Source organism: Canis lupus, chromosome 23, assembly GCF_003254725.2.
Source record: "Canis lupus dingo isolate Sandy chromosome 23, ASM325472v2, whole genome shotgun sequence".
Taxonomy (NCBI): Eukaryota; Metazoa; Chordata; class Mammalia; order Carnivora; family Canidae; genus Canis; species Canis lupus.
Genome location: NC_064265.1, coordinates 17,228,732 through 17,249,147, shown reverse-complemented (window position 1 = coordinate 17,249,147; position 20,416 = coordinate 17,228,732). Strand labels below are relative to the sequence as shown.

The window sequence follows — 20,416 nt, the reverse complement described above, 5'->3', positions numbered from 1 at the left end:
AGAACCAGCTTCATGCTCTAGTCTCATGACAAGTACCAAGGAAAATGGGTGGGAGCACACACATAATCCAAATTAAGGACTTTGATTTATGCGCATTGAGGTTATTATCTCACAATTTTCTTTTCTTGTAGTGGTCTCGTCTGGCCTTGGCATCAGGGTAATGCTGGCCTCAAAAAATGAGTTGTAGAGTATTCCCTCTTCTCCATGTTTTTGGAAGAGTTTGAAAAAGGTTGGCAAAATCCACTTCTTTAATTTAACTTCTTTTATTTATTTATTTATTTATTTATTTTAATTTAACTTCTTTAAATATGTGATAGAATTCACCATTGAAGCCATCTGATTCTGGGTTTTCTTTGCTGGGAGATGTTTGCTTCCTGACTCAATATTCTTACTCTTCTTACCTTTTATCGGTCTTTTCAGATTTTCTATTTCTTCACGACTCAGTTTTAGCAGGGGCTGAAGAGTGAGGAAATGAGATGTTGGTCAAAGAGTGCAAAGTTTCATTTATAAGATAAAAAATGCAGACCTAATATACAGCATGATAACTATAGTTAATAACACAGTATTTCATCCTTGAAATTTGCTAAAAAAGTAGATGTTAGGGCAGCCTTGGTGGCTCAGTGGTTTAGCGCCACCTTCAGCCTAGGGCGTGATCCTGGAGACCTGGGATCGAGTTCCAAGTCGGGCTCCCTTCATGGAGTCTGCTTCTCCCTCTGCCTGTGTCTCTGCCTCTGTGTGTGTGTGTGTGTGTGTGTGTGTGTGTGTGTGTGTGTCTCATGAATAAATAAATAAAATCTTTAATAAAAGGGAAAAAGAAAAAGAAAAAGAAACAAAGAAAAGAAAGAAAGAAAGAAAGAAAGAAAGAAAGAAAGAAAGAAAGAAGAAAGAAAAAGAAAGAAAGAAAGAAAGAAAGAAAGAAAGAAAGAAAGAAAGAAAGAGAAAGAAAGAAAGAAAGAAAGAAAGAAAGAAAGAAAGAAAGAAAGAAAGAAAGAAGAAAGTAGACCTTAAGTGTTTTCACTAGAGAAAAAAAAATTGCACCTATGTAAGGTGATGGATATGCTAATTAGCTCAATTATGGAAATCACTTCACAGTGTATAGATATATCAAATCATCACATTATACATCTTAAATATATATAATTTTTATCTGTCAGTTAAATCTCAATAAAGCTGGAGGTGGAAAAAAAAACAAATTAAAGACAGCAAAATTTACTTCAAACACTACTTTTACATTTTTCAGAGACCTTTCACATCTGAGATAAGATTTTATTTATTTATTTGAGAGAGAGAGAGAGAGAAACAGAGATAGTGAGAGAGAACATGAGTGGGAAGGAGAGGGTGAAGCAGGCTTCCTACTCAGCAGGGAGCTGGATTTGGGGCTTGATTCCAGGACACTCAGATTATGACCAAAGGCAGATGCTTAACCAACTGAGCCACCCAGGTGTCCCATCCTAAGACATTCTTAAACTGACTGGATATTTAGTGAAATTGAGAGAGAGGAGAGAACAGAAAGATAAAAAGAGAGAGAGAGAGGAGAAGAAGACAGGAAGAAAGAAAGGAAGAAAAACAGTATAGATAGATGAAGACCATGTCTCTTGGTTTTTGTGCCCAATTCATACAATGTGAGCCTTCTTTTTTTTTAAGATATTTATTTATTTATTTATTTATTTATTTATTTATTTATTCATGAGAGACATACCAAGAGAGAGAGGCAGAGACATAGCAGTAAGCCTGCTATGGGACTTGATCTCAGATCGCGGGATCATGCCCTGGGCCAATGGCAGATGCTCAACCACTGAGCCACCCATTTAAGCCTTCTGTTAAATGTCTAATTCAATCCAATCCATTTACCATGAATAGCATCAATTTCACCAATGAAAGCTTATTTCCAACACCAATTATGTCAATAAGTAAGCCAGTAATTTCACCAGTGGAAATCCATATGTTAGTTAACAACACATGTGGTTGTTGATCAGAAATAAGGATAGCAGAACTCCTAAGTGTGAACTTTCTGATACTAGCACTCTTCTTGGAGTAGAAATTCTCATTAGGGAAATGACAACACTAATAATATAACTAAACTGTATACAGAATATTTGATGCCTATCTTGAAGCATTTTAGAGTAATAAAAAGTGTTCTGTACAAATTTTGGTTTATCTAAATTAAAAGGTGCCATAATAAAAATGTAAAACACATTAGATATCTCTGAGTTTCAACACGTTGTTGAGTTACAGAAGTTAATTTAGGCAGAATGTCATTTTAATTATAAAGCAATGTTGGGTCACAACCTGGGTATGGTTTGCTGTCATTGCTGAATTTTAGGAAGCTTATTCTTTCATTCTGTTCATTTGCCCTCAAGTGGTTCAAACTGTTATAGTTCATTGTGGTTGATTTGCCTTCAATTATTGACTTCTTCAGTCATTTGGGAATTTTTGTTGATTTTCAATTTGGGACTATGCTAGAACTTTTCTTTACCAAACTTCAATTTCTTTGGAACAAATAAGAAATGTGTAATGGTCTCGAACATATTTCTTAATTTCTCTGTTCTTATGCTATCATTAATCAAGTATTATGTGCTTCAAAATCAACGTTTATTTGTCAATTACCTCTTTAAATCGACATGAATTCCTTCCTATGATAGAAAAGATAGTCATTGCTGTTTCACTATTAAGGAAAACAAGGTGCAGATATATTGATTCCATTTTCTCCACTGCAAATGGAGGAATGTACATTGTGGTCCAATATGGAATGACATATAAGTTGTGCAGTTTTGTCAAACATTAGGACAAAGATTAAGAATATATTTTTAGTCATTTTAGTACATAGAATTTTGTTCCCCATTTCCCATGTTTAGTGTTCTGTGTCCTAAAAGTCCTTAAAAGTCTAGAAAATGCATCAGAAAAGCTAATGATAATTAATCTCAAAGAATCCCACATCTAGTCCATGTGACTATATCACTTTCTTGGGGTGGGGGAGAGTGAGTCATAACTGACCAAATTGTACTAACAACAAAATAATAGTAATTCTCATTTACAGTGGGTTTATCATTTTAGTTCTCATTAAAAAAATACATATATATCTTACAGTATTCTTAAACAGAAGGGAAATGACACATTTTCAAATTTATACTTTAGTCTCTCTTGAGACACTATTTTAGAGGCCTAAGGCTACCATAAGATTGCAAATAATTTGCATGTTTTCTTTTAAATGAGTATCTTTTCAAGAAAGAAGAGATGTCAGTTTCCATCGTAAGCACTGGAAATGAGATCTGAAGAGTGAAGATGAGTTGCACAAAAGTTGATAAAAGAGTTGAACAATGGTCTAATTCTGGAACTGCTAAATAATTGACCATGGTACGTCCTCGTTGAAGGCCAGTTGCCAAAAATAACTTCTAGAAATGGGATGAGAATCTTGGTCAGAATTGAATTAATTTCCCAAAGAAAGAAGAACCCTATTTTGTCAATGCACAGTAATTTTATCTTCTCATAAAAATTTTACCACAGTCAAAAGCATGTGTATCATTGCTAATGTCCAACTTTTGCCCAAGAGCTGAATAGATATTTCCCATCTTATGGAGTTGTTCCTATGCAGGATGTCCTAGGAGCCTTGTTGATGTTTTGTAATTCTCTTACATTTTTTTTTACCAGAGTGTCAAGTATGTGTATTATGGCTAATGTTCACTATTTGACTGAGACTGCATAAATATTTCCCAAATTATACAACTGTTTCATTTCAGAAGGTTATTTATAACTCATATTGGTCAAGGTCAAAAAATAAATATGCTGTATTTCCTCAAAGTAAATTATTATGGGGTACATAATGGAAGTGAAAAGAAAGATAGACTCTAGAGACCTTAGGAATCTCAAGAGAACTTTAGGGAGAAGCCTGAGGCCTGACTACCCCATGTTCTTTTAATAAGTGGGGGGAATCTTTCAGGAACATGAGAGAAGCCACAGGATTTATAAACCATGCACATACAATATTCCTGACTTCTCTTCACTTGAAGCTACACATCATCTCTACAGGCCTGAATTTCAAAAAATACCAATGATTGGGAATAAAATGCCTTCTGGTATTATCTGAACATAACTTGCAATCTTACCTTAAGGCCTTGATTCATGCACCTGACAACTTCGATTTTCTGTTTATAATGCAGTATTATCTGCCTCCAAAAAATAATAGGCTTTATGGAATACATTGTGCATAATTTAATTCTTATATGCCAGGGAATTCATGACCCAGGAACATCTATTTAATTTCTAGAATAAGTATAGCTCAACACACACACACACACACACACACACACACACACACACACACCAATATAACATGAGCACACTTTTAGCTTTAAATTTGATTTTAATAATTGTATTAGGTGAATTTTTTAAATCACTCTGTGCAAAACATGAAGGGAAAAGCATGTTTTGAAAACCACGTTGATCATTTAAACTGTTGGACCTTGGCAATGATAGATAAAATAATGTTTAGCGTTTGGCAAATATTTATCAAGAAAATATCTATTAAATGATAGATCAGCTAAAATTATATGTATTAAAAATTATTTTCCTCTGCCACGTTAATCAAAAAAAAGATAGTCAATGAATTAAATACATTCATATCTCAATTGGGTGTTTTACTTTATTGCAAACAGTAGAATTATCCAGTCGTTCTTGCTAACTGCACTAATATTCATGAAAATATAACAATAACTGAACAACCATTTTCCTTTGTATTTTTAGATCTGTACATTAGGGATATATACATCTATCAGAATTTTATATGACTTTGACCTCATTTTTGTTGAATAATGCCTTACCTTGTACTGTTGACTCCCTATCTAGTGTGAATCAGTATATCAGGCTTCACTCTGTATCTATAATTCCTCTGGGGCAATACAGATAAATGTAGATCTCCACTTTCCTGAAAATTTTTAGAAAAAAAGTTGAGAAAAATGAATGCTCATAATATGAACACTAACGCCAACTCTAGTACCCAATTTAATACCCACACTGATTCTAATTCTAATACCAACACTTACCGTGTATCAAGCAACCAGGTATCTTGAAGCTACCTGAAGTAGCTTCTTCCTTGTGGTGGAAATAGCTCTTATTAAATTCATTTTTCAGATAAGGAAATTAAAATAAAGAAGCCAAGTTCCCATAACCAGTAGGAGTGGAAGTTGATTTTGAGTCCAGATCTGTCTGAATCTAGAAGACATACACTTTCCACCTTACCTCAGACAAAACTAAGCAATGTGTCACTTGACATTTTTTACTGCGTAATATTGGAAATAGCATCATTCTTCTCATTTTAAAATCATTCCTTAGACTCTTCAATTTTTCTTGCAGTATATTCTTTTTACATCAAGGATTTCTAGTGTAAAATAGTTCTATCTTTAAAAAAAAAAAACTTCACAATGTTTCATTATATTCTGGAAAACTTGACTGGTTTATATTCTCTGTTGTCATTTCCTAGTCTTTCATTTGAGATTTTTCTCGTCACACTTCCACCTTGCTAGCTGCTTTTCATCAGTTGCAGACTGTCACAGGCCTGGGCATCTTCCACACCACCTTGACTCCTCTTCATCCCTCTAATCATTACTGCAGTACACTTAGTGAAGCTTATGGGAGAACAGAGCGAACAACACTCCTTCTTATTCTGCACTTTTATTTTTTTTAAGATTTTATTTAATTATTTATTTATTTATTTATTTATTTATTTATTTATCAGAGCAAGAGAGAGGGAGAAAAATCACATATAGGGGATAAGGGCAGAGGGAGAAGCAGACTCTCCGTTGAGCAGAGAGCCTGATGTGGGGTTTGATACCAAGACTCCAGGATCATGACCTGAGCCAAAGACTGATGCTTAACCACTTAACAGACTGAGCCACCCCGGAGCCCCACCATTCTGCACTGTTAGGCCCCACAAGCATATTTGGGCATATGAAAATCTCCCTACTGACAGGGTTAAACAATTTCAGAAATAGTTAATAATGTACAAGGTTCTAAGTATAAAGCTGAACCAATTTGGATCTTCTCTTAGGTCTCACAAAGTGAGGGCTTACAAAAAGAGGTCTTCTGGTGGGTGGGGGCCAACCTGAGTCATAATCTCAAGTCTGAGCCCTTTTTCCAAGTATCTCATACTGAAAACTCCTCTCCCTTTCATCAAGAAAAGCCCCATGTCGAAAGATGTTCCCCCATTCATCAATAGGAAAGAGCAAATTTAAACAACGAGATACCACTATACCTCTATTAGAATAGCCAAAATGAGGAACAACACCAACTCCTGACAAGGATATGAAGCAACAGGTACTCTCTAACACTGCTGGTGGGAATACAAAATGGTACGGCCACTCTGGATGACATTTTGACAGTTTCTAACGAAACAAAGCATGCTCTTACCATACAATCCAGCATTACAATTCTTGGTATTTACCCAAAGGCATCGAAAACATCGACACAAAAACCTGCACATAGATGTGCATAGCAACTTTATTCATAATTGCCAAAATTTGGAAGCAACCACCATGTCCTTCAGCAGATGAATGGATAAATAAATTATGGTGCATCCAGACAAAAAATAGTATCCAGTGCTAAAAAAAGTGAACTATCAAGCCATGAAAAGTCATGAGGAACCTTAAATGTATACTACTAAGGGGAAGAAGCCCATCTGGAAAAAGCTACATACTTATAGCAGCAATGGAAAAATCAATGGAACAATTATAGCGACAATGGAAAGATCAACGGTTGCCAGGGGTTAGGGAGAGGGTTGGGATGGATAAGCGGAGCACAGAGGATGTTTTAGGGCAGTGAAAATATTCCATATGATATTATAATGATGGCCACATGTCATTAGACATTCACCAAACCCATAGAATGTACAAAACTAAGAGTCAGTCAGGTAAATTATGGACTTTGGGTGATCATGCTGTATCAATGTAGGTTTATCAACTGTAACAAATGTTGGGATGTTGACAGTAGGGGAAGCTTACATGTACAGGGGCGGAGGTGTATGAGAACTTCTGTACTTTCTTCTCAGCCTTGTTATGAACTTCAAAGAGTTCTAAAAAAATAAAGTCTATTTAAAAGGAAAAATTATCAGGAAAGTCTTTTCTTTTTATTCTTAAAATTATATTCTTTTCAGTTTCCTACCAATGCTAACTGAACCTAAGAATCCCTTAAGCACAAAATCTCTAAGGAAGAAGTAGCATTCAAGGACAAACATGTTAGCTTGCTATTTTTCTTTTTTTTTTTTTTTCAGACACACTCCAAAAGAAGCGCTTTTAGATGGAACATGGTTTTCTCCATTAGCAAGTACATACCTGCCCTTGGAGTCAAAGGGCTTCCATTGTTACGCTTTTTAGAACTTCTGGTTTCTTTTCTTCTCTACTTGAGGTGTCAACTAAAGTCTCAAAAAGTTCTGTTAGTCTTGAATAATGGAAATGAGAATATAAATATGGGTTAAATTCTTTTTCATTTTGAAGTCTTCTTGAGATAAAGGTTGGTCAACAATGCTTCCTGCCCTGACTACCTTGTTAAACTAGATGTAATACCCTCTGTCCAGTTAAGTGTTGCTTAATTGTATTCTTCTCTAATTTAAAACTACAACCTTGAAAAAAAAGGATGCAAGCAATTCATCTAATTTTCAAACATTTTCTTTACACCACAAGATCAGTTTTATGAAAAATCAGTATTTTTTAGAATACATGCGAACATTATTCAGTAAGTTTACAAAAGAATTGTATTAAAAATTATAAGGAAGAAATAATAAATAAGCTGAATCTAAGAGGTGTAAGGCTGAAAAAAAGGATTATTTCTTGTTTGATATCAATACCTACTAGCCAGTTTTAATAGAAATCAGATTTCATTTATCAGAATTTGGTTTTTCAATAAAAACATGATTGCTAGCAATGGCTGGGAGTGTTCGTAATAAAGAAAGGTCAAGAACCCAATTTAGACGACAGAGAAGAGAAGAAAAAGAGAATCCAGAAGAAAAGATAAATTTATAGTTTATAGTTCACAGTTAGTGTCTGGATGCAAAATGCCTCTGGAGACTGAATGCAAGATCATTTGTTCATCTCGATCAGATACTAGGAATTATTTAGGTATGTGTGTGTATTAGTCTTTCATTTATTCAGTTAATTATTACTTGTGGGATCTACTGGGTGGGATGGGATACAAAGGCCCACTCAGTGGCATTTTCAATGATTTATTCAATAGGTAACATGAGACATGTGTACATATAATTCAGTCAATGATGTATCAATGGTAGAGTATGCTAATCTAAAGCATTGCTGGGACACCTGAGTGGCTCAACAGTTGAGTGTCTGCCTTTTGCTCAGAGTGTGATCCTGGAGTCTTGAGATCGAGTCCCACATCAGGCTCCCTGCATGGAGCCTGCTTCTCCTTCTGCCTATGTCTCTGCCTCTGTGTGTGTGTGTGTCTTTCATGAATAAATAGATATTTTTTTAATTTTCTTAAAAAAATTAAGCATTGCTTACTCAAATTGTGTTCTGCAGACCTAGGGCAATCTAGGAAGTGTTTGTCACCTCTCCATGATAAGCAAAGCACAGAATTTGAGAGTAACTGTGTAGAAAATCTGGTAACATTTGATGTTGCTGCAGCATTCCATATGATCAGTGCTCATGAACGTTGCATCCAACAGTAAAAATCGGGGAATGATGTTTTGTATAGGTTTTTATTTTTCTTGTCCTTAATTTTTATAGTAATTTATAAATATATCAGTCTGCAATGGATTAAGGATGGGGGGGAATACTGTCCTTTAATTGATATTTTTAAAAACATTGTGAAAAAAATCCAATCTTAAAGTTCAGAACTAGGAGGAGGGGCTCTACCCCAAGGTAAAAATGAAGGCTTAATGAAGAATCTGGTATTTTGAAGAGGTCTTAGAGCATGGCTAGGGCTTTAAAAGGTGGAATAGGATTACACGTTATATTTTGGGAAGAAAAAATAGCCTGAATTTAAAGTGTGCTTGAAAAGCAAGTAAATGACTTTGGCAACAATGGAACAACCACAAAGACAACTGGGGTGGTGGGTAGGGGCTGGAGGCTAGAATGAATAGAATGTCCAGAAAGGAACATGGATGCATTATTTGGCTTTGTAATAAGTGAGATATCTAGATAGTAGAATATTATAAGAGTTGTATCTTTTAGTGGGCTGCAAAAAAGATTGAAAATGATAATCTTAGAAACCAGAAGACCAGTTAGAGAACTATTGTGATAGAAGGGAAGCAGGTAAACAGGGCTTGACCTGGGTGCTGGAAGAGAGAACATGGCAAGAGTGGATTAATACAGGCTTTCAGGAAAACCCAAATTCTATTCCTGTTCAGCACCATGCACAGAACCTGACCCACAGGAGACATCCACTGCTGTCACTTTGTGGAGCTAGAGAGATTTAGAAAAGGGCCCAAAGGACTACCAAAAATCTGAAAATGTGTAGTCTAAAATGAGGACAAGATAGGCTCTATTTTAGGCATGGTCAAAGTTACACCTATTTTAAATGTGGCATTAAGAGAAGAGATGGGGTGGAAATACCAAGAGTCAGTCAGCTGTTGAGGTTTCAAAGGTAAGGACATAACATGTCTAAGAGAAAGAATGTAGGGAAAGGATAATGCTGAGAAGGCTAGAATGCCAACTGAGAGGTAAGAGGAGGGCAATTGTACCTTTCAGACTCATCAGCAGGGAGTCGGAAAGGTACAATGGCAAAGACACAGCTTCAGGATTCCAGAAAGGAAGATTTTTCAGAAGACACATCAACCACACTCTGTGGGATCATGAGATCTCTGGCTGGGGAGGCTAGAAGATTTTTGGCATGTTTAGAGAGAGACATTTTCTCATTGTGGCAAAGTTCATAGTGAGTTGGAGCAGTTTGGGGCAAGATTAAATAGTGAGAAACAATAATCAGGGGTGAAAAGTATCTCTTAGAAAGAGTTCAATATAGTTTCAAATTATGAAAAACGTGATAGAAATCTACCTGGGGTGAAGGTGATAGAACTGAATGAAGGCTGAGGGTGGAAGTGGGGAAGCAGGTATGGAGGAGAGCTGTGTGGAAAGGAAAGCTCACTAAGGGCACAAGTGTTTGGAAGAAGCAAGAAGGCTGAAGACTTGAGAAAACAAGTAGCACCTAGGAAGTGAGAATTCGGAATGTGTATTCTGAGGAAGGAAGTGGGCAGAAGAGACAGGTGACCTTCTATAACCTGGAAAACAGAGGCACTGGTAATTTTTAAGAGAAAGTGGCTTAAGTGACTCAGCTAAGTTTTATCTTGGTTCAGCTGATCCACATCAGGCTGCACCTACTGATCAGGACTTTCTCCAACAGGACCCCAGTCAGGTTTTACGGGGTGGGAAGTGAAAATTGAGTAGCTGTCCCTACAATGGAGGCATAGGCAGCAGTTTGTTTACTTTCACCAAAATTTAAGATGAATTCCTGTTTTCCTGTTTTCGTGCTCCTTGCTCAAGTTCCTATAAAACATGAGAACAGTATTTTCTAAGAACTATTTTTGCACACCTTATGGTTTATCAGCTAGTCAAAGTTCATGGAGCTGGGAACAAGACAAAATCAGAAAGAGAATAGGGTAAAATGAAGGGGAAAAGAGTGTGCCACCCCAAAGTATGCCTCTTTGGCATATTGATTATTTTGAATTGGTCAATTTTTTTTTTTTTTAGATTTTATTTATTTGTTTAACAGAGAGCACATAAGCAGGGGAAGAGGCAGGCATTCAGAGAGGGAGAAGCAGACTCCCCACTGAGCAGGGAGCCTGATGTGAGTCTCAATTCCATGACCCTAGGATCATGACCTGAGCTGAAGGTAGATGCTTAACCCACTAATCCACCCACACACCCCTGAATTGGTTATTTGTAAGAAACAGACACAGGTAAGCTCTGAGAACTGGGTAGAAGTTATCCTTTTGTGAGAGATATTTACATCCAAAGGGAACTCTCTATGTGTAAAATTGTGTTCCAGTCTGTATCAGGAAGAGAAAGATGACTCTAAGCCTCTAGAACTCTTATCAATGGAAAAGAAAATAACTTAAATCTGCATAACAACCCCACTGTGTGTTTCCTGTGTTGTTTCCTAGGCATTTTGTAAACAGCCATGACTGGCCTCCTCACCAACTCAAAATCTTCTCTTGTATGTAGCTGAAGATGGTATTGAAGTGGTATCTTGGAGTATTTGGGGGAGTTGCTTAGTCTTCCTGGGTGTCCCTCATTTATACACGAAATATACATGTTATTAAACTTTTGCCTTTCTCCTGTTCATCTGCTTTTTATTACAAGGGATTCTCAGGGAAGAACCTAGAAGGGTAGAGTAAAAAATTACTTTTCCTTCCCCACAGAAGATAGAAAGCAGAGAGAGAATCAGGGACCCTCCATCTTGTTTATTGTAGTCTTTCTACATCTTTATTTCTTGTCCTTCTTTCTTATTCTCTCAGCCACTGACTTTATCCTGAATGACTGGCACAGATAAGTTGAAATCATTCTTTCCTTGAACAGTCTTTCTTCTCACCTAATTCTTAGTTCTCTCTCTGCTGGTCAAGCAGCATACATCCTGGGGGGATTTCCTGGACTCCTAGGCTCAATTGATCTTTTTCTCTCTCAGCTCTTCCTTTTCAATAACTGAAGATTTCATCCATTCCCAGCTTTGCCACAACCTGTAGCTAGGGTAGCATCATAAAAAAGCATTCATTAGGGGATCCCTGGGTGGCGCAGTGGTTTGGCGCCTGCCTTTGGCCCGGGGCGCGATCCTGGAGACCTGGGATCGAATCCCACATCAGGCTCCCGGTGCATGGAGCCTGCTTCTCCCTCTGCCTGTGTCTCTGCCTCTCTCTCTCTCTCTCTCTCTCTCTCTCTCTGTGACTATCATAAATAAATAAAATTTAAAAAAAAAAAAGCATTCATTACTCAGTGCCTTTGGAATCAAGCAAAAACTTAACACTTGGCTCTGCCATTTCTAGGTTGTGTAACTTTTGGCTACCCAGTAAGTTAATTTCACCTATGCAGCTTTTTCATCTTCAAAGTGAGGAAAATAACATATTGCAAAGATTACATTAATTGAAATAACAGTGGTAAATTCCCTGTTACATTGTCAAGAACACTGAAGAAATGATAGTTTTTATTAATACCGTGGGTATAGGGCTCATATTTACACCTGTCATTCTCTGCCTGCTGCATCTCTGCCATAGCTATAATATTCACTGGACATGTGCAGACACAGTTCTGGCTAGCCTTTGAATTAACTAGAGACAAACCTAAAAGGAGTAGCCTCCTTCACTAGGAGGTGGAATCTGGAAAGAGTTGACCACTGTCCTCTCAGTATCCTGGAAGTAAGCAGACATAAGAGTGTCCCATTATTCATAGACATCCCTTCCAATACCCTTTTTTCTCCTAAGACACAGCTACCTGACTTTTTAGTTAGTTTTACCTCTTCCCGGGGCAGATGCTGTTTTTTACCCCCTGCAAATACCTTCCCTTTTAAATTTTTCTCTTTTTTGAGATGTATGCTCCTGCTTCCAGAACTACATGGAAGGCTTTAACATCACCCACATTTCTGGGGTTGAACTTAGTAGCGGCCCCTCAAGGACAATAAGCATCTATCAAGCACCTACTACATGCTCAGGGTACCCTTCTATTAGCATATCAAGGCTTTCTTTTGGAAAGTTGAGATCACTGTTAGCCACTCATACCATATCCTCCAGTTCTTTCTATTATTCCTCTGCATTATCCAAACATGTTTTGTTTCCTCTGGGGGATCCTGCTGTATATGTGGACATACACAGACACACACTACAAAGCAGTATACACAAATAAGTATCATCAATGAGAAACCCTACAGGTGGAGATTCACAAGCATCCCTCTTATTTCCTCCCAAGGGCCTCAAGTCAGTATGGTTAAGTCCAGATGCAGAGAACAAAAATTTTCTCTGACATGAATACTTGACATAGAGCAAGAATGGCTGCACATAGGGTGCTCCTGATGGGTAGGCTGAAACAATAAATCTTTGGTGCCCAATGGCATGGAAGCTCTAACTTCCATCCCTCTGCTCTTTATAAATGTCCCCTATCCACATGATTGAATCCAGAGGTTGCAAATTAAACTAGTATCTCAGATGTTAAATCTAGCCAGCAGATGGCCAAAGGGTATCATAATCTGTTTTGGATTAGTTGCTAAAAAGAGAAAGATTAAATGTGAAACTCTGAAATTCCAGATTCCCTCCTCAGTCATTTCAACCCACCTAGCCCTGGGATGCATTGCACCTTGAAACCCCCATGTCACACAAGGATGCTTCTTAAAGAGAGTTGTTCTTTTTCATACACCCTCATATGGGGTGCCAGGAATCCCCAAACAAAGCCCCTTCCCAGCAGACATCTCAATGGCAGAGCTTTCCTGTGACTGACAACTCACTGCAAAATAGTTCTCACACACAATTCCCACTTTCTCCAAGGCCTATAAATCCATCTGTGCCTTTTGTTGGAGCATGACAAAGAGAGTAGGAAGCAGCCACCTGGGCTTTTACAGGAAGCAGGAACCAGAGGGAGCCAGGTCTCCCTGCTCCAAACTGTTTCATTAAATAATCACTTAACAACTTCTGCCAAGACCCTGTTCCTGCTTAATTACTTGCTTGCTTTCTTCTTTCTCTTTTCAACTTTTTTAAATTGAAAATCCAAACCAGGCCTGTCACAATCTAAGAAGTCAGATTGCTTGAAGACATCTTCTGACTCTGTCTCATTAGGTGTCCAGCCACTGAAAAATGTATGATGGTTGAAGAAAAAGATGTAGGAGCAAACAAATGCAAAAAAATAAAAATAAAAAAGCAAATTTACCAACAAGGTCTAGTGAGGGAAACAACACTTTGAAATACAACTTGCTTTTCTATTTAATAAGGATAGCAATAAACTGCAGTCGCACAAATGAAGTGGAAGCCTAAGTATGATTTCTGGTAAATGATGGTTGCAGTCATTAATAGGGAAAACAAACATCAGGGAGTGGACACAGCTAGTGAGTCCCTATTGTCTTAAAGGGATGTGAAACAGGTGGAGAGTCTCAAATCTGTGCCTAAAGAACAGGGAAAGACCACCTGAGCAATTAAATCAGAAATAGGGACTCAGTACTTTGGTCATGTAAAAAATGCTTTGCATTATTACCAAAATCAAACTTTAGATCCCACAGACTTATATCATACTTCTTATATTGAGTGCCATGAATGAATTTCTTCAAAATATTTTATTTAATATTAATGGTATTTTATTACTAATAAATATTAAATATCAGCAATATTTGATTTAATAATAGATTTCATTTATGTTTAAACATTAAAATATTATTTCAAAATTTGATCAGTATAAAAATATGACAGATACTTTACATTCTGTATTTGTATTAGGTCTTCAAAATCTGGTGTGTATTTTTTTAAGATTTATTTATTTATTTGAAAGAGAGAGAGAGAGTGGAGGAGGTAGGGCTTCTGCCACTGGAGAAGGAGAAAGAAACACAAGCAGACTCGAAGGAGCCTGATGCGGGGTTCAATCCCATGACCTTGAGATCACAATCTGAGCCAAAAACAAAGTTGGATGCTTACCTGACTGCACCAGCCAGGTGCCCCTCTGGTATGTAATAATTGACAGCACCTTGGACTAGCCACAGTTAAGCACTCAACAGCTACATGTAGCTAATGGCTCCCATATTCTATGACTACCAGTATTTAGTATCTTTTGTTTCATATTTTCTTTATATTATGTCAAAGCACCTCAATTTTACCTCCCAACCCTCATACAGAATATTTTATTCCTGCAAACTATTAGAGCATCTCAGAACTTTTTTGTTCTCTTACCATTTTTAATAGAACTATCTAGTTCTTGTGTAATAAATCCAATAACTGCTCACAGCCATACACTATAATTAAAGATTTAGTTATTTAGTTATTTTGTTTTGTATTAGGGCTCTTCTATTCCAGTTTTCTTTCCCCTGGATTCAGTTTTGTATTTGTTTACTTTGGCAAGGTGATCTTTGTATGATCATATTTAAATGTAGGCAGGAGATGTGGTTTTCTTCAGATTGCATGCACACATGAGCAGAAAGCTGGCTGTTAGGCTAGGGAACAAGGCGGGTCCTTATGGGGGTCCTACCATGGCATTGACAATCCTAACTCTTCCCAACTAATCTTCATTAGTTTAAGAAAAGCTCTTGTGGTCTTTGGTGGGGAGGGCCGGTGGAACACAAAAGAGCTACACAAGCCAGCTCTATGATGGAGGATATATGTTGGGTTAGGGGAGGCACTAATGGCTTTTCCAAATTAGAACTTTCTATTAACCAGTCCCCCTTCATATACTTCCCACTTCTCTACTGGCAATGTTGAGCACCGCAGTTTCTTTCTACCTGGATAATGTCTGTCCTGTTTTATTTATCAATAAGCTTTTGGTTTCTAAGTACATTAGAAACTCTCACTAATGACCTCGACAGCCATGCCCCTCACACAGTTTCCTTCACTATTAGGGCTTGTCTTGGTTTGGGGTCCCTAGAAGGAGTACTTGAGAAGGAAAATCTTATTGCAAGTGATTTAGCAAATTTCAGTAATGGCATTAGAAGAAGAGCAGACAGACATTGACTCAAATCTGTTGATGTGTTAAGTGCAATTTGATCTAATTGAGAGATTACCACTCTCTGTATCCAGGGAGTTCAGAAATTGGTGTGGCTCTACATTTAAGTAGCAGAACTTAGTAATGACTAAACTGAGAGATGTTTAGGGATCTCCAAAGAGTCCTGTTGTCATTTTCTTTCATAAGAAAATTCCAAAGATAAATATAAGGAATGTTAATGAGCATACTGAGGGGAAAAACCATCAGAGGCAAACTGTCACAGAATAGTACAATCACAAAGTGCTATTTTCAGGAAGTGTCCTACCACTTTCTGCAGGAACTTCTTCTACAGCTATGCACACATCATATATTAAAAGTAAGGCCTAGCTAACAGTAAGAGAAGCAATAGCTAAAACCATTACATACACAATACTGGGGTTGAATAGACATGCAAACCTAACTCTGTAGTAAACGATACTGGAATCAAGCAAAAAAAAAAACAAAAACAAGGGGATCCCTGGGTGGCGCAGTGGTTTAGCGCCTGCCTTTGGCCCAGGGCGCGATCCTGGAGACCCGGGATCGAATCCCACGTCGGGCTCCCGGTGCATGGAGCCTGCTTCTCCCTCTGCCTATGTCTCTGCCTCTCTCTCTCTCTCTCTGTGTGACTATCATAAATAAATAAATTAATTAAAACAAAACAACAACAAAAAAAAAACCTTAGCTGCTACACAATAAAGTAACTACACCTAGAAGTTATGGCTGTTGGCCAACCAAATAGCTAAGTCATCAAAACTAATGGCTTGCTCAATAAGACCTACACCAAGACCTTAATCTCATTGTTACCACTAATCTAAAGCTACTATGTCATACCCTATGCTTGGCCCTAAGTAATTTCTTGCCTGCAAAACCTACTTTAAAGTCACTCCCCTCAAGGCCTAACACCCTATAAATACCTTGTCTTAATTTCCCACAGCTCCCTCAATGTGCTGGTCTCTCTTGATGCAGTAAATCTGATCAATTTAGTTTTGCTAAATTAAAACCATAGTGAGAGATCACTTTGCCTGTTAAAGTGGCACAAAAACAAGTGATAACAAATGCTGAGGAGGATGTGAAGAACAGGGAACCCTTGTACACTGTTGGTGGGATTGTAAATTGGTGCAGCTACTATGGAAGACAGCAGCTAGGAGCCTCATGAAATTAAAAATAAAACTACTATACAATATAGCATTTCCACTTTGGGGTTATATCTGAAGGAAATGAAAATACTAACTCAAAGAATATTTGTACCCTATGTTCATAGTAGCAGTATTTACAATAGCTGAAGCATGGACACAACCTAAGTGTCTATCAACAGATATGAATGGATAAAGAAGTTGTGAGATGATAGTTAGATAGTTAGATAGATAGATAGGAATACTTTTCAGCCATAAAAAATGAGGAAATCCTACCATTTGCAACAACTTGGATGGACCTTAATGATACTATCATAAATGAAAGAAGTCATACAAAGAAAGACAAATGCTATATGATCTCACCTATATATGGAATCTTAAAACAAGAAAACAAAACACCAAACTCATAGAAAAAGAAATTATATTTGTGGTTGCCAGAGGCAGAGACAGGGAAGGAAGAATTGGAGGGAGGTGGTTGAAAGGGGCAAACTTCCAAAAAGAGAAAAAAAAAAAAAAAAAGAACGAACTTCCAGGTTTAAGATAAATAAGCAGTGGAGAGGCGATGTACAATATGACTACAGATAACACTGCTGTGTGATATGTAGGAAAATTGTTAAGAGAGTAAATCCTAAGAGTTCTCATAACAAGGATAATTTTTTTCTTTTTAATTGAATTCACATGAGATGATGAATTTAATCAAACCTAGTATAAAGGGCAGCCCCGGTGGCTTAGCGGTTTAGTGCCGCCTTGAGCCCAGGGTGTGATCCTGGAATCCCAGGATCAAGACCCACATCGGGTTCCCTGCATGGAGCTTGCTTCCCCCTCTGCCTGTGTCTCTGCCTCTCTCTCTCTCTCTCTCTCTCTCTCTGTCTCTCATGAATAAATAAATAAAATCTTTAAAAAAAACCTAGTATAGTAATCATTTTATAATATATATAAATCAGACTCATTCTGTATACCTTAAACATGGACAGTGATATACGTAAATTATTTCTCAATAAAACTAGAAAAAAAATTAAATAAATTTTGCTGATCAAAGGCTATTCCACTCGTCAATAGTCAAGAACTGTTTTTGCCTTGTTGATTGGGAGCCTATGATGTACCAGATACCATGCTCAATGCCTTATATACATTGTATCGAATCTTTACAACTCTGCAAGGTAATGTTGCTGTTCCCAATGTACAAAGAAGAAATTGAGACTCAAGGAGGTGCCCTTCCCTTCCCCTCTACACAGGTAAGAAGTGGTAGATCCAACATCTATCTGCCTCTAAAAACTTTTGGCATGCCATGTAAGCCATTAGTCATTTGAAAATACAGCATAGAAACTTACATCTCTAGCTCATTCTCTACACTAAAATTGATTTTGAATGCATCAATGATTACAATGTAGGCTACCTTTATAAATTCCTACAAGAACACTAAGGGAATCTTCAATTCTATCAAAGCAACTCTGGATGGGCTCCTGAATGGGAGCTGGTGACCACAAAGACCAAGCCATGATTAGAGGATTGGAACTTTCAGCCCCACCTCCCATCCTCCAGAGAGGCAGGAGGTAGAAATAAAGTGAATATTTGGGGATCCCTGGGTGGCACAGCGGCTTGGCGCCTGCCTTTGGCCCAGGGCGCGATCCTGGAGACCCAGGATCGAATCCCACGTCGGGCTCCCAGTGCATGGAGCCTGCTTCTCCCTCTGCCTATGTCTCTGCCTCTCTCTCTCTCTCTCTCTCTCTCTCTGTGACTGTCATAAATAAATTTTAAAAAAAATTAAAGTGAATATTTGATCATCTCTGTATGAATAAACCTCTATGAATTCCTAATAGTAAGGGGTTCCATGAACTTCCAGATGGACAAACACATCCATGTTGGGTAGTGACACACGCCGACTCCCCAGGGACAAAAGTTCCTGCACTCGGGACCCTCCCAGAGGGCAAATATACCTTGCCCTTGGTATATTTCCATCTGCCTGTCTATATTCTTTATCACATCCTTCAATAAATTGGTAACCGTAAGTTTTTCCTTGAGTTCTATAAACAGTCCTAGCAAATTAATCAAACTTTGGAATGGATTGTGTGAATCTCTGATTTATAATCAAATTGGACAGAAGTTATGGGTGATCTAGGGATTTAACACTTGCAATTGGCATCTGAAGTGTGGTAGGAGCAGTCTCGTGGGACTGAACCCTTAATCTGTGGGATCTGATGCTGTCTCCAGGAAGATACTACAGAATTGAGTTAAGATAGCACAGAGAATTGCTTGATGTGGGGAAAAAGCTTCACACATTTGGTGACCAGAAGTTTGAGAAGTGCTGTGTGTGTAGTAAAGAAAACTCACAGAAAGGAAAGACGCAGTAGGGAAGACTGGGTTTTTCCCTATGAAAGAAGGAAAACTGAAGTTTCTTTTTTTATTCGGAAATAATATGAGTGGGGGTGTGCTGAGGTGGCTCAGTCGGTTGAACATCTGACTTTTGGTTTCTTCTCGGGTCATGATCTCAGTGTCCTTAGATATGCCCCAAGACAGGCTTACACTCAGCATGGAGTCTGCTTGTCCCTCTGCCTCTCCCCCAATCCTTGCACATGCACATGCCCACATGCTCTCTCTCTCTCTCAAAGAAATAAATAAAATCTTTAAAAAAAATAATGAGGTCTCTTATGCTAATTATATTTTTCTAATACATTGAATATAAGCACAAACTATTACATTCAATAATATTTATATGTGAAATATTTAAAATAATCATATACCACACTTTGTACCAACTGGCCAAGGGGCCCAATTGCAAAAGACTTTCTCTAAAAAGTGCACCTTCTAGAAAATTCACTATATTTCAAAGCTGATCTTTTGCCTGGCTCAGAAACTTAGAAATTCAGATCTTGTCATTATCCCCCAGTTGCACAAATTCTAGGTTTAATCAAACTGACAAATCTTATAAGACAACTGTAGAAAGCCAGAATGCCAATTTAAGAAAATGTGATGAAAACTACGATTGCCAGCTAGTTTGGGAGTTCATATCAGTATGACCGGAACACCCTCTCCCTATAGACAATATATCCCTAAAGTGAACTAACAACCTGAAGTGTTTCTTCCAGACAGTAGGATCAGAGCAAGGTTGCTAAGTAATGACAGTCAAGCCTTGCTGACCTGGAAGCAAGCAGTCCTGTCTCTCTAGGATGACCTGGAAATCACTTCAGCACACATAAAGTCAATTCCATAACTGCTCTCAGCTGTCAGCGATATTCCCAAATCAGGGGCAGGGTGTGGGGTAGAAAAATAACTTGTTGATTTCATTTGCTTTTTGGGGGAAATGACACTCAAAGAATGTCATTAATAATTCTAATAGGGGATCCCTGGGTGGCGCAGTGGTTTGGCGCCTGCCTTTGGCCCAGGGCATGATCCTGGAGACCCGGGATCGAATCCCACGTCAGGCTCCCAGTGCATGAAGCCTGCTTCTCCCTCTGCCTGTGTCTCTGCCTCTCTCTCTCTCTCTCTCTCTCTCTCTGTGTGTGACTATCATAAATAATAAATAAAAATTAAAAAAAAATAATTCTAATAAGTGGTAAGGCCATAGTTCTTTCACAGATCTATCTAATTATAAAGTGCATGTTTTTTCCATTATATTCTATGTCCTCACTAGCTAGGCCAACATCTTCAGTC

At 37.8% G+C, this 20,416-nt stretch overlaps 1 long non-coding RNA gene across 4 annotated transcripts in view; it reads right to left on the bottom strand.

The window, feature by feature from the left end:
- Positions 1-271: 271 nt before the first annotated feature.
- LOC112668642 (uncharacterized) overlaps positions 272-20,416 on the bottom strand; it is a 70,604-nt gene continuing 50,459 nt past the window's right edge. Inside the window, exons 5-7 of one of the 4 annotated variants that reach the window (XR_004808526.2) lie at positions 4,818-4,921; positions 2,608-2,711; positions 272-456 (exon numbers count right to left, since the gene is read on the bottom strand). This is a non-coding gene — a long non-coding RNA (uncharacterized LOC112668642). The remainder of the gene's footprint in view (positions 457-2,607; positions 2,712-4,817; positions 4,922-20,416) is intronic. The other 3 variants (XR_003141758.3, XR_004808525.2, XR_004808527.2) reach the window with 3 other exon arrangements.